The following is a 17,659-nucleotide window of genomic DNA, read 5'->3' as shown; positions in this document are numbered from 1 at the left end:
CCAGTAGGTTGTATTTACGAGGATAATTCCTGTCTTATATTCCAATGCCGTAACCACCGAGTTAGGCTGGATTCCTTATAAAGAAAGTGTTCCTTCTGATTAATGACAATTTGCTTAACTAATAATCTTTTTAGAGTAGAGCCCCATTGAGAATAATCAGTTTCTTTTGCACGTGTGACATTGTGACTCTGGAATTCATTCAACAAGCACTGACTTGCTCAGCGGCACATGTTGGTGGAAGGCCTACCACGCCCCACACGTTGGTTTCGGCACTTAGTGCAAACGCACACAGTTCCATTTAGAAGCCAGTAGGCTAGACACCAGCTCACTGTGGTTTCCTCCCTTGCTCTTCCTTTCAGTTGCTTTGTGCATTTCTCGAGCAGTTATAATCATTCAAATTAGGTGGCAGTGGATTTTCTTTAGCTCCGGGGGGCCAGGGTCTGTATCTGTCCTGTCTGTAATTATTTCCACGGGCCACATGACCCTCATAGACACGCCCGCCTCCCTCCTGCCCATCCTCCCCTTAATCCCCAGCCGTCATTCATCGTTCTCCATTTCTGTACTTTTGTTGTTTCGGGAACACTTGATAAATGGAATCACGCGGCGTGTAACCTTTTGGGATTGGGTTTGTTCACTAAGCATCGCTCTCGGAACATTTCACCCAGCCAGCTGTGTGCGCTGGTAGCTCGTTCCTGTCGATTACTGATGACACTTCCATGACGCGGATCAGCACGGTATTTAACGTCTGGAGGATACCTGGGTTGATTGCAATTTAGGGCTATTCTGAATAAAGTTGTTATAAACACTGACGGGTTTTCTTGTAGACACACATTTTCATTTCTCTGTGGTAACTGCCCAGGAGTGAAATTTCTGGGTCACATGGTAGTTGCATGTTTAGTTTTTTAAAGAAACTACCAAGCCATTTTCCGGAGTGGCTCTATCTAGCATCTGTGTAGCTATGTATCCATCTATCTTTATTAAAGTATAAGTCATATGCTGTAAAGCTCACTCTTGTAAAGTTTACTATTCATCAAGTTGTGCGCCATCACCACTATCTAATTTCAGAAGATTTTCATCCCCCCTCCAAGAAGCCTCACACTCATTAGCAGTCACTCTCCATTCCCCACTGCCCCCAGCCCCTAGCTACCACTCACCTGCTCTCTGTCTCCATGATAATGTCTCTATTCTGTCCATTTCATGTAAAGGAAATCATGCAGTAGGTGACCTTCTGGGCCTGACTTCCTTCACTTAGCATCATGCTGTCAAGGCTCATCTAGGATGCAGCAGGTGTCAGTACTTCACTCCTTTTTCTGGCTGAACAACATTCCTTTGTATGGAGGGACCAGCCGTGTCTATCCATCCATAAGCTGATGACATTTGGGCTATTTGCATTTTTTGTCTGTTATGAATAATGCTGCTGTGAACATTAGTGTACGCATTCTGGGTATGTGTGTGTGTGTGTGTTTTCAGTTCTCCTGGGTCTGTACCTAGGAGTGGAATTGCTGATCGTATAGCTAATTTTAACATTCTGAGGAGCTGCCAAACTGTTCTCCAAAGCAGCTGCACTATTTTACATTCCCACTCGTGGTGCACAAGGGTTCCGATTTTTCCACATCCCCGCCAATGGGTTACTATTCGTCTTTTTGGTGATAGCCGTCCCAGTGGGTGTGAAGTGGTACAGTACCTCATTGTGGCTCTGATCTGCATTTCCCAAATGGCTAAAGATGTTGAACATCTTTTCAGGTGCTTACTGGCCATTTGTGGATCTTGTTTGGAGAAATGTCTATTCAGATACTTTGCCCATTTTTAGAGGAGTTATTTGCCTCTTTATTTTTGAGTTGTATGAGTTCTTTATTTTTTTGGATACACATCCCTTATCAGATATATGACTTGCACATATTTTCTCTGGCGGTACCTTTTAAAATTCCCAGCAGCAATGTATGTCTGAGTGGTCCAGTTTTTCTGCTTCCTCACCAGCATTTAGTAATGTCACTATTATTATTATTTTTTTTGCGGTACGTGGGCCCCTCACCGCTGTGGCCCCTCCCGCTGCGGAACACAGGCTCCGGACGCGCAGGCTCAGCGGCCATGGCTCAGGGGCACGTGGGATCTTCCTGGACCAGGGCACGAACCCGCGCCCCCTGCATTGGCAGGCGGATTCTCAACCACTGTGCCACCAGGGAAGCTCCAGTAATGTCACTATTTTTTAATCTTAGCTATTCTAACAGGTGTGTTGTAATATCTCATGTGGTTTTAATTTGCATCTTCTACAGAGACTAATGATTTTTGAACATCTTTCCACGTGTTTATTTGCCATCTTTTGCTCATTTTTTAATTGGATTGCTTTTTTACTGTTGAGTTTTGAGGGTCCTCTATATGTTCTACTTAATTCTTTGCTATATATGTGCTTTGCAAATATTTTCTTCTTCCACTCTGTAGCTTATCTCTATCCTTTGAACAGGGTTTTTTGTAAAACAAACATGTTTAATTCCGATGAAGTCCAATTTGTCAATTTTTCATTGTGTAGATTGTGCATGTGATGTCAAGTCTAAGAACTCTTTGCCTATCTTTTGATCCCAAATATTTTCTATGTGCTCTTTTCCCTGAAAGTTTTAGAGTTTTCTGTTTTATACTTTGAGTGAATTTTCATACAAGGTTTGGGACTTCGGCTTAGTTTTTGTTGGTTTGGGGTTTGTTTTTGCCTCCGGATGTCTGGATGCCTACCGATGTTTCGGGGGGCTCTTCACGTGGGAGTATTTCTCGACTCTCCATTGGGCTTGCTCTGCTACATATGTCCGTCCCCTGCCAGAGGGGGCTGTCCTCATCACTATCTCTACCTAAGAAGTCTAGAAGTTGAATAGGTTGGGTTGTTTAGTCACTTACTTAGTTCCTTGTCCTTTCCACGTACCTTTAGAATAATCTTGTCTGTATCTACGGAAAAACTTGCTGGGACCATGATTTATGTTTAAAGTTACTCCAAGTGTGCTTTATCACAAAGGCACCTCCTCCCAAAGGAGGGAGGCCCTGCGCAGTGTCAGAGACTCACCCACCGGTTCTGGCCCCGCGATGCCACACTTACCACCGTCGTGATTCCAATCGCTTAAAAAATGTGCGTCCTAGTTAACTGTCTGCCTGTGTGACTAAAATGAAAACTCAAGGCAACGCCTTGTTTAAGGAAGATGGGAAAGAGTGAATAACTGAATGAACTCTGGGTAATTAGCTAGGATGACAGTCTTTGAAATAGATTCATGAGAAGTAATATTGTCTTTCTTTCTTGCCTGTGATGAATTGAGTTTTTATTTTTCAATAGAAAAATTCATAACTGTATTTAACTTTTAGGCTATTAACTGGAATAAGAAAAAGGATAGAAATTTTTTAAAAAGGTCATTAAGTAGATGATTATATAACATTTGAATTAAAATTGCTTCTTAAAAACTCTACTCCTGGGCTTTAAAAAGCCCTATTACCGTAGTTTCTTTTTTCAACCTGTGCTTTGAAGGGAGAAGAATGAATAGATATTAAAAGATATTTTTTTTACACGCCAGTTTTTTAAAATTAAACTTAGAATTCCTACTTCAATATGCTTTCTATGTAACTTGTTCCACACCTATGAGTAATTCCAAACATCTCGTAACATTTGGGAGAACAACAATATTGCACTTTAATCCTGGCCTAGTCCCGGTGACGGCCAGTTGTCTGTAGGGGGCGCATGGCGCCAGCCCGCGGGCTCGTGTTCTGCTGCGGGCCTTCGCTCGGGCCTCTGAGGCTGGAGTCACGGCAAGAGCGTTTGGGAGGAAGGAGGAGGTGAACTCCATCCCTCGCCCTCTCAGCTGCTCACCTGTGAGCACAGGTGCACGGTTAGCCGTGGAGTCCGCAGGCCTCGGGCTCTGCCTCTCGCCTTGCTCTCTCCTTTGGCTTCCTGGCCATATGAGCGGAGGGCCCTGGGCCTCGGCCTCTGATGTCCAGCAGATACAACTGTCCCTTCTGATGGGGGTCCCGATTTCTGGCTGAGCCCTGGTGGTGGGTGAGCGGCACAGGTTGGGAGCTCAGGCCACAAAGGTGTGATGGGGGGACGCGCCCGAGGGTGGCCGAAGCGCCGGCGCTGCAGCTTCTCCCCTTCTCCCGCCTCTTCTCCCCGCCGACTGGGACGACTTAACTCCCCTTCGCCTCGGTTTTCCTGCCTGTAAAGTGATGACAAGTGCTGTCTTGTAGAGCCGTTGGGAGATTTAAGCGAGGAGACAGGTGTCAAGGCCTGGCACAGGGTGTCCTTCCGGGATAACTCCTACACCCCGCCTCCTTTCCTCAGCTCTCCCCGGGCCTTTTAGGACAGGTGTCTTAGGAAGCTGGGGTGGACCTCACCAATACCCTGGGAGAAGCTCTAGGGACTGTCACACAGGTGATCATCCCCACGCCCTTGGAGGGCACCCGGAGAGCTCGGGGAGCTAATCTGAGGTGGGAGAGCTGCTGGGTTCCAAGAGCAGCTTCAGTAGCCTCTGGTTGGTCCTACGTTTCCAGCAGGAGCAACAGTGAGGGCAGCTGTCACTTATTGATCAAGTCCAGGCCACTGCAGGCTGATTGTCCCAGAGTTTAGCCTCCTGGTGTAACAGGATGTGGTTGTCCGGCTCCGGCAGGTCTGCTGCACAGCAGGCTGGCTTCCCGGCTGGCCGTTTGCAGACAGGGGGCTGGTGTTGGGCCACTGCTGCAGGTTACGGGCCGAGGTTCTATTTTTGTGTATGTCCTGGTCATCGTCCATCTGTCTATTCAGTTTCTCAGTGTGTGTGAATGACATAAACTTCTGAAGCTGTGACTAAACTGCTTTAGGAAACCAACGCTTCATATTTCTTAGTAGAGTCGTCCTAAAGAGAATCCCCAAGTGTGACCTGAACCAAGCACACATGTTTCCAGAAACTTCCCTGAGAAAAGCAACAGCTGCTGCTATTTAAGGGTTTCCTTTAAACCCACTGCCCGGAAAGCTGAGTCGGTTGAGGCGTGGGGCTCTCTCCCCAGCTCCTGGCTCAGAGCAGGTGGAGGGGGCGGGGCGGGCAGCTGACCAGAACGATGTCCCCGGGCGCTCTCTGCTCATTGCCTAGTTTTTAGGTCCAGAATCACAGAACTGGAAGGGGCTCCAAAAGTGACTTGTCCAGCCCCTGCCCTGGAAGAACATTTGTAAACAGTTTTTTCAAAAGTTTAGCTGAGACCGAGACACGATAATCTTACCTGGCAGCAGCTGAGCCAGGATTAAAACCTCCAAAACGTCAAAGGAAAAAGCAGCCACGAAAGGAGATGGGAGGCCGTGACGTTACAAGGAGGAGCACGCAGCTGCCTGAGGCCGACAGCCTTGTGTGGACAGCGGTGCTGTGTAGGCGGTTTTGTGTAGATGGAGGGAAGTCAGTGAGCCACTCGTTGCCGGCCGCCGGTGCCACTTTTCCGAATTGGCCAACATTGCAGCTACATTCAGAACCTCTTGGCTAAAGACTTTCATTCCTAGCCTCTGTTTGAGTTTTCACTCTTGTAGCAGCAGGCATCTCCAATTATTCTTTAAAATAAAAGAAACCTTAAACCTATGTAAAGATTGCGAGAATCAGAGCAATGAGCATTTTTCCTGTGCCATCTGAGAGTAACTTGAGGTCACGATACTCCATCACCCCCGAAGCGTTTCATTATGTAGTTCTTACAAACAATACCTACACAACTGTAAAATACCTATCAAAATCAGGAAAGTAGCATTGATGCATTATGTGTTGTGCAATAACACATTCCTTACAATTACCACTATCTAGTCCTCAAGCCCCATTTAGCATTAACCCTTAAACTTCAAGTCTACAATAGTAATACAATCAAATAAATAGCTTTTCTGTATCTTAGTAATAACCAACTATAAGATGCGGTAAAAATATTCTTCACCTTATAGCAAAAACTATACTAGATGAGGGCTGTAACCCTAACACATTCAAACTATACAGACTATTTTGTATATACAAAAGATGTCTGGTGTGGGGAAAATGTAATAAAGTTAGGTATTTCCTTTCATTCATCCAGAAATGGTCTCAAAGTTGAAAGGAGAATAAGAAACAGAAATGCAAACTCCATCACATAAAATATGAAGACATTTTAAACCCTAACGCTTTAAACAGGAGAAAGTGCTACTAAAAGTAGTAAAGGTCTCAGGAGGTATAGGGATTAGAGTGTGCTGTTAAAAAATAAGATACAAAGGGACATTACAGAACCTTTTCTATCATACCATTAAGTTTATGTGTTTAAAAAAACCCACACGAAGCAACACTACATCGTTTAACCATACTATGCATTTTCTCTGAGGACTCATGCATGTAAATGCATAAAAGATCTGAAAAAAAACCAAACATATCAGGGCTTCCCTGGTGGCGCAGTGGTTGAGACTCCGCCTGCCGATGCAGGGGACATGGGTTCGTGCCCCGGTCCGGGAAGATCCCACATGTTGCGGAGCGTCTGGGCCCGTGAGCCATGGCCGCTGAGCCTGCGCATCCGGAGCCTGTGCTCGGCAACAGGAGAGGCCACAACGGTGAGAGGCCCGCGTACCACAAAAAAAAACCAAACAAAAAATCATATCAAATTGATAAGAGAGTTACTTTCAGGATCAGGAAGTAGGAAGGGTATGGGCATTGATCTATTGTGTTTTACTTTTTTGGAATTGTTTAAAATGCCCTTGTATCGCTTATATAATTAACGTTCGATTAGAAAGATAATTTTTAAAATTACTGATTCTTTCTTTCTCCTGTTATCAAGCAATAGAGATCAGAGCAGGCCAAATTCTTTTCCTTTCATGTGTCTCCTGCTGGCTAAAGCTTGCAGAAATGTAGTTGAAGATGGTCTGAAGCTATTAAATGACTCTGGGGAAAATAGAAAGTAGCTATTCTCTTGTTACTGGAGGAATAGTAACTACGGCTACATCCGTGTACAAAGAAGTTCACGGCTCAAATCACCGTGAGACACAGGCTGGATGCCAAGGAACTTTGGTAAGGATTTAAAGCACGGGGGGCCAGTCTGGGCTTCCTCACACCATGGTGGCTGGGTGCCCAGAGCGAGAGCCTCAAAAGAGCCAGGTCAAAATGCAGGGTGTTTTTACAGCATCATCTAGCCTCAGAGGTCACCTCACATCAAACCAGACACGCTCTGTTGGTCGAGACTGTTATAAAGTCTGCCCAGATTCAAGTGGAGGAAACTACTGACTTGACAGAAGAAGTGTTGAGGTCGCATTTTCGGGGCAAAAAGAAAAAGGCCGTGGAATGGGAGATATGTGGCTATTCTTGGAAATGACAGCCTGCAGCTGAACCATAGGCAAAAGAGCATTTGCAAAACATTCCAGACATCTGTGCTTCCCAGAGAGCGGAAAACGCGAGATTATCCTTGTGAAGCGAGTTAGTAAACCGCAAGACATTTCAATGTATGTTTAGTCGTCGGCTAACTTAATAGGCAATTAGAAATCTAGAACAGCGTTTACCTATCTGGGGCCCTCGCCCCACTAGAGGTCCTTTATGTCAGTAATAAGGGTCCTCTAGATATTTTTAATATTCCAAAATGCCAACGAGAAATTGTACAGTGATTGGACATCAATGCAATTGAAGTGTAACTAAAAGGTTCATTCCTTTTTTTTTTTAAATTTGAGCTAACTTGTATCGAAGTTGTGCTTCTCAGTTATACATGTTTTTATTAAATAGGAAAACAAATGATCACTTAATGAATTAATTTTATTTGGTAGGTAAATATTGCAAAACACGGTAGCCCATTAAGGAAGGGCAGGAACTGGAAGGAGAAATAATAAAGGGTACTTTGTGATGGAAAATGTGCTGAGATTTTCTTTGGTTAGTCGAGGTGACTGAGCCCGGGAAGGAAGATAGATTTAAGAGCTGTCTGCATAGTGAGGGTAGTTGTGAGGTGTCAGAACAAGAAAAAAAGATGGAGTGAGGACCTTGGGGGAACGTCTAGTGGGAGCCAGATTGCTGTATTTGCCTGGAGATATCGAAATAAAAACAAGAGAAAACAAAACGAAGTCATCAATTATAGTTCAGTGACTTTTTCAGATTTTACAAAATGGGTAAAAAAGTTGTGGGGTGGTAAATAAAATATTGTTGTGTTTCTGCAGTTAGGACTTCTCGGGGCTCTGCTCGCCGGCTCTTTTCCCTCTGCCGCCAGAGCGGGGAGGGCAGCCCCCAGCCTGGGTCATCTCTCTGAGGTTCTCAAGGGCTCCAGGGAGGGCTGACCTCAATTTAACAACAACGTAGGAAAAGCTACAAAAACATACAGGCTCCCATGTTTAGAATCTGGCTCCGGTGGCATGAAGAGTAAAGAAAATACCACGTTCTGAAACAGATACCAGTGTTGTGCCCGTTGCTACATTAGTCAGTATGTAACACACGCAAAAGAAAGAGTTTCTCTGAATACAGCGACCTGGGTGTGGGGAAGACTGGGGTGTGGTCTACTTTCAGATTTGTAGCGTGTTAACGCTACTGATTCCTGCTATATGCCTCTTTGCATTAGTTCAGTGTACACCGTCTGTCCCTCCGCTGTCTCTGTCCAGCTGCTTCTCATCATGGGTCCGGCTCTTCCTTTTCTTTGACAAAATGCTCACTGGCTCCTCCCTCCCTGACCTAGAAGTTGCTTTCCCACTCTGTGCCCCACAGACCAGCTCTGCAGGCTGTATTTCTGTAGATGAAATTTGGGCTAGAGTCCTCTGGTGGCATTGAGGTCACACGCCTAGATGCGGACTTTGTGCCTTTGCCTCCCAGCGTCTCTGTGTGGCTGCCTTCAGCTGCCGGGACAGTGGCTCTGCGTTCTGCTCGCTGTCACGGTAGATGCTTGCCCCCCACCCTTCCCGCTAGGACCTCCGTGTGTCCTCGGCCAGGGGCTCCACGGGCCCCCACTTTGTGAAATCAGATTGCAAGGGTGTGACTGGGGGCAGAGAGCATCCTCTGGCCAGTGTGTGGGGGAAGCCAGGTACCCAGCTGATCAGATGCCATCTCCGGGGCTGCCTCCTTGCCTGGCTCCCAGGCCACAGGGGTGACCAAGATTTCTGTGGGCACGGTGCCCTCTCTACAGAGCCCAGGCCGCCCAGAGGACGCTTATGGGCCAGTGGCATTTGGGACAGACACTCTTGCTAGGCCTGGTTGTTAACCTCTTCTCTTCTCTGTGTGGGGTAGAAAAATGAGCTGATCTGCCCCCTGTCCGGACCACTTTCAGAGCTCAACTCTAGCCTCAAAAGCATTTCTGAAGCACCCTCAGATGATGCTGGTGTAAAAACTGAGATCGTTAGGCACATGCTCTTTGGAATCCTTCGCACCTTGCCCCCGACCCCTTTACACTAATGACAGCTATGGCCCCAAGACAAAGTCCTGCTCTGAATGAAGCAACTGATTTCGGCTTCTGAAAACTGACAGAAATTAGGACTCTAGGATGAATCACTCATTAGACCAAATGAATTTACGTCAATCACCTTTGACGGTAGGTGTAATTCTTAAAGAGAGTTTAAGTTTACATCTGTCGTCTTCTCTTGATTATCCAGTTTTTCAAGTTCTGTACATCGAAGCTTTAATCCCAGAATGAGCACAGACTGCTCTGAGCCTTCTCCCCAGAGATCACCCTGTGCCCAGAATGCAGGGGACATTTCCAGCAGGGCCTGCTGTGAAGTGATCACTCTCACCAAAGCCCTTCCCCTCCATTCACAGCTGTCCTCTGATGAGAGTCCACTTTTGCTGAATGACAGACCGCACAGCTGTGCCCCTCATGCTGGGTAACGCCAGGCGCTGGCCCCGCTGGAAAGGAGGCAGAGTTGCTCCCAGAGGCCCGCTCCGGCTCTGGCCTTCCTGGGTGACCAGGGTGTTGGGGTGGACGCAGCTGTCCCACAGGAAGTGGCAGAGATCCCAGCTCACTCATGTCCTAACTCGGTCCTCGGCATCACAGGCCCAGCTGTCCCCGGTCCTGATCTGAACCAGTGACCTCAAAACCAGAGTCTTGTCCCGGCAGCTGGAATGTCCTGTCACATGGCCTTTTTATTTTAAACTTTGGCTTCCCTTGCAGAGTCCTGCACACTCAGACGTCCCCGCCATGGTCAGAAGGCGGAAGGCACCCGACTGCCCAAGGGCCTTGGTGTCATGCCGCTCCCACTGTCCGTCCAAGCCAGTGGGCGGGCATCTGCGTCGCCTGGGAGAACGACCGCCCAGCAGTCCCGACTTGGGACTGGCCGCACCTCACAGGCCTTGGCCTGGAGACTGTCGGGGCTCAGGGAGAGCTGCCCTTTCCCCCAGCCTCCACCCAAGGCTGCTCCTCACCTGGGCCTGCCTGACCCCGGCCCAACCCGCCCTTCTGCCACCCCCCAGGGGGACCTGGGTGAGAACCGTCAGGACAGCAGTGACGGGAGGGGCTTCCAGCTTGCTTCCCTCACACGCTGTTCCTTCCACCTCTGGTTGCGCGCCCATGCCCCCCTCCAGGCCTCCCATTAAGGCTAATCCCTGGCCCTGGAAACTGGTCCCATCCTTAGGGCCCTGCTCCCAGGGGAGATGCTCCAAGGGCAAGGGCAGGGCTGTTGGGCTTTTGGAATTCTCTCTTTGCTGTCACGTCCTTCCCCTTCCGGGCCCCAAATCTGAGGGGTGTGCACAGGAGTCGGACAGATTGTGTTACTGGCCAGCCTGGACTTGAGGCCAGGGCTTGGACCTGAGCCCCGATCTGGGCTTCCTACACCACCCCGCACCCTCACCCCGGCTGAGTCACGGGCGAGACAACGGCAGGGTCAGCTTGTGGGCGTCCTGGTGAGGGAGGGGCAGACACATGTCTGAGACGGCAGATCCCTCAGACCAAGAGCCTCTAGCGCATCCATGGTCTGGGATTTCTTTTTTTTCCAATGTTACTCTTCCTCTCTCAAGAAAGAATGACCAAGAAGGGAGAGAAAGCAGAGGTTTCTTCCCCCAGACACCTCAAGAAGGCAGAACTTCCTACGTCACAAGCTGTAGTGGGTTGAATAGCGTCGCCCCATTTCACGTCCACCCAGTCCTCTGGACATGTCCTTATTTGGAAATGAGTTCTGCAAGGGATCAAGAGATGAAATGTCTGTGGAGTAGGGTGGCTCTAAGTCCAATGACAGGTGCCCCTATAAGAAGAGGAGGACACACAGACACAGAGGGGAGACGGCCGTGTGAAGATGGAGGGATGCGGCCACAGCCCAGGGACGCCTGGGGCCCCGGGAGCTGGAAGAGGCAGGAGGGCCCTCCCTGGAGCCTCGGGACAGAGCGCAGCCCCACCGATACCTGGATCTCAGACTCCTGTGCTCCACACCTTTCAGAGAATAAACCTCTTCTGTGAAGCCACCTAGTGTGTGGTTCCTTATTATGGCGGCCTTGGGAAACTAATATACAAGCCGAGACAGAAATAAGGACAGGAGAGAGGGACACAGAGACAGAGAGAGACAGAGACAGAGAGAGAGAGAGGAACTGTGTTCCTTGTCAAACCTCAAGAACCCGCAGCCTGGGTCGTCAGGCCAAACACCTCCAGCCACGTGGACACACACAGGTCATGTGACCCTCGGTGGGCTTTTGGGTCTAGTGCCCACGCCTGCCCCTCCTGGAAAACTTGTCTTGCCATGTGTCCCACAGGGTGGCTCTGCGGAGGGCGCCGGGCTGGTCACTGCAGCCTGAGGCCCCCTCCTCAGGGGACAGGAAGAGGGAGGTGGGTTGTGTCCCTCCCCGCCCTGCCATGTGAGGTCCTCATTCATGGATCCACAGGGCCTGCCAAGCCCTCAGAATTACTTCCAACAAGCAACCTAAATGCCCATCGACAGACGGATGGATAAAGAAGATGTGGCACATGTCTACGATGGAATATTACTCAGCCATAGAAAGGAATGAAATTGGGTCATTTGTTGAGACGTGGATGGATCTAGAGACTGTCATACAGAGTGAAGTAAGTCAGAAAGAGAGAAACAAATATCGCATATTAATGCATATATGTGGAATCTAGAAAACTGGTACAGATGAACAGGTTTGTAAGGCAGAAATAGAGACACGGATGTAGAGAACAAACGTATGGACACCAAGGGGGAAAGCAGGGGGCAGGTGGGATGAATTGGGAGATTGGGATTGACATATATACACTAATATATATAAAATACATAACTAATAAGAACCTGCTGTATAGCACAGGGAACTCCACTTTGCTGTACAGTAGAAACTAACACAACATTGTAAAACAACTATACCCCAATAAAAAAAAAATTAAAAAGAAAAAAAATACCATATGATATCACGTACACATGGAATCTAAAATATGGCACAAATGAATCCATCTACGAAACAGAAACAGACCCACAGACACAGAGAACAGACTTATGGTTGCCAAGGGGAAGGGGGAGGGGGGAGGGATGGAGTGGGAGTTTGGGGTTAGCTGATGCAAGCTATTGCATTTAGAATGGATAAACAACAAGGTCCTACTGTAGAGCACAGGGAACTCTATTCAATATCTTGGGATAAACCGTCATAGACTAGAATATAAAAAAGAACGCATTTATATGTATGACTGAGTCACTTTGCTGTACAGCAGAAATTAACACAACACTGTAAATCAACTGACTTCAATAAAAAAATTTTAAAAAAAGCATTATTTCCAACAATCTGTTCCATGAAACTGTTTTCCCTGTCAATCGTGAGTCATAATACTGAGTCACAATTTTTATTAAACTTATGATTTCTGACTCCAAAATACTTGAAAGTTTAGAAATCCACCCTTAGAGCTGATTTGAGGTTTTTCCCGTAAGAATCCAGCTCCAGGACGACATGATTGGCATCCTGGAGGCGATTTATCTTGGTAGGAAAAGAAAAGAAAAACTCAGGCAGAGCAACTTTTTCAGGGAAGCGTTTTCTTTTTTCTTTTTTTTTTAACATCTTTATTGGAGTATAATTGCTTTACAATGGTGTGTTAGTTTCCGCTTCATAACAAAGTGAATCAGTTATACATATACATATGTCCCCATATCTCTTCCCTCTTGCATCTCCCTCCCTATCCCACCCTCCAGGCGGTCACAAAGCTCTGAGCTGATCTCCCTGTGCTCTGCGGCTGCTTCCCACTAGCTATGTACCTTACGTTTGGTAGTGTATACTCTGGTTCCCATGAGATCTGCCCCTTGTCCTGGGCTGGTAGGAAGCGAGAGGCCCCCTTGCTGGTCCGGGGGGACAGGGACACTTTGCCGTGAGAGGTGCTGGGGAAGGGAGAGGAGCCCATGGATAAAGGGAGGGTGGTGGGGGAGTGTCACGCATTTTTTGTTGTTGTTTTCTGTTTGTTTGTTTGTGGTACGCACGGGCCTCTCACTGCTGTGGCCTCTCCCGCTGCGGAGCACAGGCTCCGGGCGCGCAGGCCCAGCGGCCATGGCCCAGAGTGCCACGCATGTTTAACAAACTTAAAACTGTGAGTGCTGTTCGTATCAAACAGCGTTTTCCCTGTGACTGACACTGTTCATGTTTACGTTTGATCACAAGGCCACCTGCGTGGGTCTGTGTCGTGTCTTACTTCTTGCCGCGAATGAGCTTGTATTTACCTGTTTACTGCTCTGCCTCTCCCCCTCCACCTCGAGAACAGGACCCTGGACCATCCTCTCTCCTGCAGCTCCTAGAACAGAGTAGGAGGGGTGCAGAAAATACCTGTTATCCAAACGTAACTCGTGATTTTAAAAAAGCTATATAATCAAGTCCTGAGGAATTGATTGAGGGAATATGAAAGCATTATGAGAGAAATTATTAAAGATGCTAAGTTGTGCTATTCACACGTGAAGGTAGACTCCATGAGGGACAAGACAGACTTAGATTTAAGAAAGAATTTATTCCATAAATTATATTTAAAACCAAACAAAAGATTGGAAGGAAAATTAAAGGACAATATAATTAATACCTAAAGATCAATAAAAAAGACAAATGTACCAGTAAAAAAAGAGCAAAGGACGTGAACAGACAATACACAAAAAAATACAGAAAATTTCCAATAAGCCTATGGAAAAAAGTTTGTTCTCACAAGTAATCAAATTAATGAAATTAAAATATTAAGTCTCTCCCAATCAAATTAGCAAATATCAGGTAATTACTAACACACGTTGTTTGCTAGGCTGGGATTTATACACCAGTGAGAATATATGCCGGTGTACTCTTTGGAAAGCAATTTGGCAATACTGTAATAGTCTTGGATCCATAATTTTCACTTCCAGGAATTCATCCTAAGGAGTTATCATGGATGTCTACATAGATTTACCTATTGTTATTTTAATATGCGTATTTAAATTAGTAAAAAGATGAAAATTACCTGTATATCCTACAGGTTTTTAAAATAAATGATGGTGGGCTTCCCTGGTGGCGCAGTGGTTGAGAGTCCACCTGCCGATGCAGGGGACACGGGTTCGCGCCCCGGTGTGGGAAGATCCCACATGCCGCGGAGCGGCTGGGCCCGTGAGCCATGGCCACTGAGCCTGCGTGTCCGGAGCCTGTGCTCCGCAACGGGAAAGGCCACAACAGCGAGAGGCCCGCGTACCGCAAAATAAATAAATAAATGATGGTATATCCAGAAGATGGAACACTGTACCAATTTCAGAAAATAAATATTTTAATCATCCCAAGAATGTATTTATTGATATGGGAAAATATTTACTACATATCATTGAATAATAAAAGGCAGATTATAAATCTGTATTTATAGCATGATCCTATTTTTATATTAAAAAATTCTGCACGTTGAAGGTAAAGTTTCAAAGTATATACCTCAAATCTTTGAATAAATAGGCTTATGAATGTTTTTATTTTATACTTGGGCTTTTCTGTGTTCTTAAACTTATAAACAGAGAAGCACTATTACTTATTAACTGATCAAAACTATGATTAAAAAATTAAGCTATGATAGTGTAATAGTAAAGGAAATAGGAAATAGAGTTATTATTTAGTGATATTTAGGGAGGTGACTGAGCTAATAGAATGTTCAAGAACATTCTTTTGTTCCCACGCTAATCAGTGCTTATTCTTTCCAAAGCAGTTTCACAAGGTGTCCAGTCTGAGTCCTGTATTCCCCTAACTGGACAATAGCACGGCTCTAGGAAACTTCCACCTTCGCTCCTTAAGCTCTCTGGAAGAGGTACAATTATTGGGTGATTTAGAGCTTTGTAATTTTGGACAGTTTTGAACAAGGATGATTGCCTTCGCTTAAGTTATGCAGGTGAGCTGTTCTCTTCAAGTTCTGACGTAATTATCTCTCAGCCAGTTAACTTTCTGAAACAGGGTCTCTCGACTATTTTCTGCCAGGTCATTCTCCGTCCTGGGGCCGTCCTGTGCGCCGTGGGCTGTGCAGCAGCGTCCCTGGTCGCTACCCACTAGAGTGGTCCAGATCCACGGCTCTAAGAGATGCATTGTTTTTACTAAATAGAGAAGTTGGATTACCCATCTTTACCTAATTTGCATATTCCATTTTTGAAATTGCCCCTAATTTTGTTATACTTTTACCCACAGACATTCGACACAGGAAACATTACATGTGTAGAATCAGATGGAGGGTTATATAACCTCACTGAATGTATATGAGTGAGCAGTTCCATCCCATAATGATAAAATGAGGTTAAGATTATTTATTGTACTTAAGGTGCCCCAAATGCAAGAGTCTTTTGACAAAAACTTTTCTAGCAAATATTAAAACTCAGTAACATTCTACCACCAGTGTTTTTACAAAGCCCAGACGAACGTCTCCTACTCTGGGTCTTGACTTGAAATGCAGCCAAGATAGAGTGATTCTTTCTTCCCATTTGAAAAGAATGACCAAAGGAAGGACCTGCGGCCATTAGGAAGGCCTGCTGCCCATCTGCAGGTGTTACTCGTGGGTAAACACCCAGGTGGAAGAGGACAAGGGGCCCTCGTTACCCCGTGTAAAGGAAAGCACCTCTCTTTTTTCTTTCTTATTCACCCAGTAAACTCCCTTACATGGACATGTAAGTAAAGGGCTTTACAGAAGCAACCGTCCACCGGAAAGGCTTGCTCCATGCTTGCTTTCCACCTGGGAATACACTTCTTTGCAGGACTGTCATTTGCTCTTTCAGGCTTGTAGGTTTTGATGTTGTCAATTTAAAAGAAGGTGACAAAGGCACGTAGGCCAGGGGTTGCCAGTGGCACTTGGGAGTCGGGGGCGGGGGTGCTCCTAGGCCGCGCTGGTGATGGGGAGTTTCCACACGGGTGCCGGCCCAGTACTGCCAGATGACTCCGGTTCTTCAAGGCAAACAGAAATCCATATCTTCCGTGAACTCTTCCTGTTTTTAAACATGACCAACCAATTGAAAAGAGCTTAAAAACACTGTAGTTGAAACAAAACCTTTCCTCAGTCCTGACCTAGCCCGCTTGGTGGGCGGCCCCATCTGTTCGATAGGAAACCTACCTTCCCTTTGTCTACACCAGTTAACACCCTTTGGATGGAAAGGCCCAGCATTTGGATACGTGAGCATCTTGCCAACGTGACGTCTGAGAACTCTGCAAACTCAGCCTGTCTAGAGGTGCTGATGTAGACCTGACTTCCTACTGTGCAGGTGTAGCTCTCTGCTCAGGTCCCACCTCCATACCTCATCTGGGGCTCTGCCGGCTTTACCTTGACCGGCCCAATGAGGCGAGCCTCCCAGATCCACCCTTGGTGAAAGCCCAGGGCTCTCTGCCAACCCAGGAAGCTGGGCTCATTTCCTGCCATCGAGAAGAAATGCTGCAGCCGGACGGGGCGGCCACAGGCTTGGCCCGTCTGCATGCTTGTTTGCTTCCAGAATTCCTCGGAGACACCTTGCAGGGAAAGCTACAGCTTATTAGCTGGTGTGGACATAACTGATGATTGACATTCACATTCGAACCTTGAGCCCTTCAGAGAAGGACAAGAGTATATAAAACCATCAGCTACCTGGAGTTTAGATTCCAGGCCTCGGCTGGGACTCAGGTGTGCTCAGATCTTGTTGGCTGGTGAAGCGCCCCGGTCTTCTGGCAAACATCCGCTTCATTCTTTACCCCGAAGTAATTTTTGCCTGAAATATGTAGTCCTAACCACTCTATTTTGTCTTATGCATCTTACCCTTGCCCACGAATGGTTGTAGAAGAGCTTCCAAAGACAGCTGAATTTATAAAAGCTGCTGAACTTCTGGTCAAAAGTGACATGTTATAGGGAATGTGAACTCTAAGCCAGACAGGAGCAATGGGTTCTGAGCAAAAATCCAAAATGTCTGGGTGTTTTGTAAATGCTTTCATGTCAGCATGTGCATGATACACTATCTCAAAGAAATACACTTGCTGCTTGTTAAATGCTAGTCTAATGGGTTTTCCTGTTTGAGATATTAACTGCGCCATCCAGTGGAAAAAGAAACCGCGCTCAGCAAATTCTACAGCTTTAAAGATCGTGTTCCCCAAAGGGATTATGGTAAGACCCTCCTACCTCCTTAACTCTGGCTTGGAATGTTCACAAGTGTGACATTATCGTGTTCATATTTTTATTTCTATACCACCAGTAATTTGAACGAAATAAGTAGAAAGGGTGGGGTGACAGTGAAGCTAGTGAGAGACAGAAATATATGAAATCAACAACATTTTAGGCCAGGCTCTCTCGGATGAAATCTTGTAGGGAAACTGGTTGATTCTAGTCAAACACCTAG

The sequence above is a fragment of the Aethalodelphis obliquidens genome, unplaced genomic scaffold (genome assembly GCF_003676395.1).
Source record: "Aethalodelphis obliquidens isolate GAN/ISIS:26980383/991018 unplaced genomic scaffold, ASM367639v1 scaffold15, whole genome shotgun sequence".
Classification (NCBI taxonomy): Eukaryota; Metazoa; Chordata; class Mammalia; order Artiodactyla; family Delphinidae; genus Aethalodelphis; species Aethalodelphis obliquidens.
The sequence above is the reverse complement of the archived record's forward strand: the minus strand, read 5'-3'. Positions refer to the sequence as shown.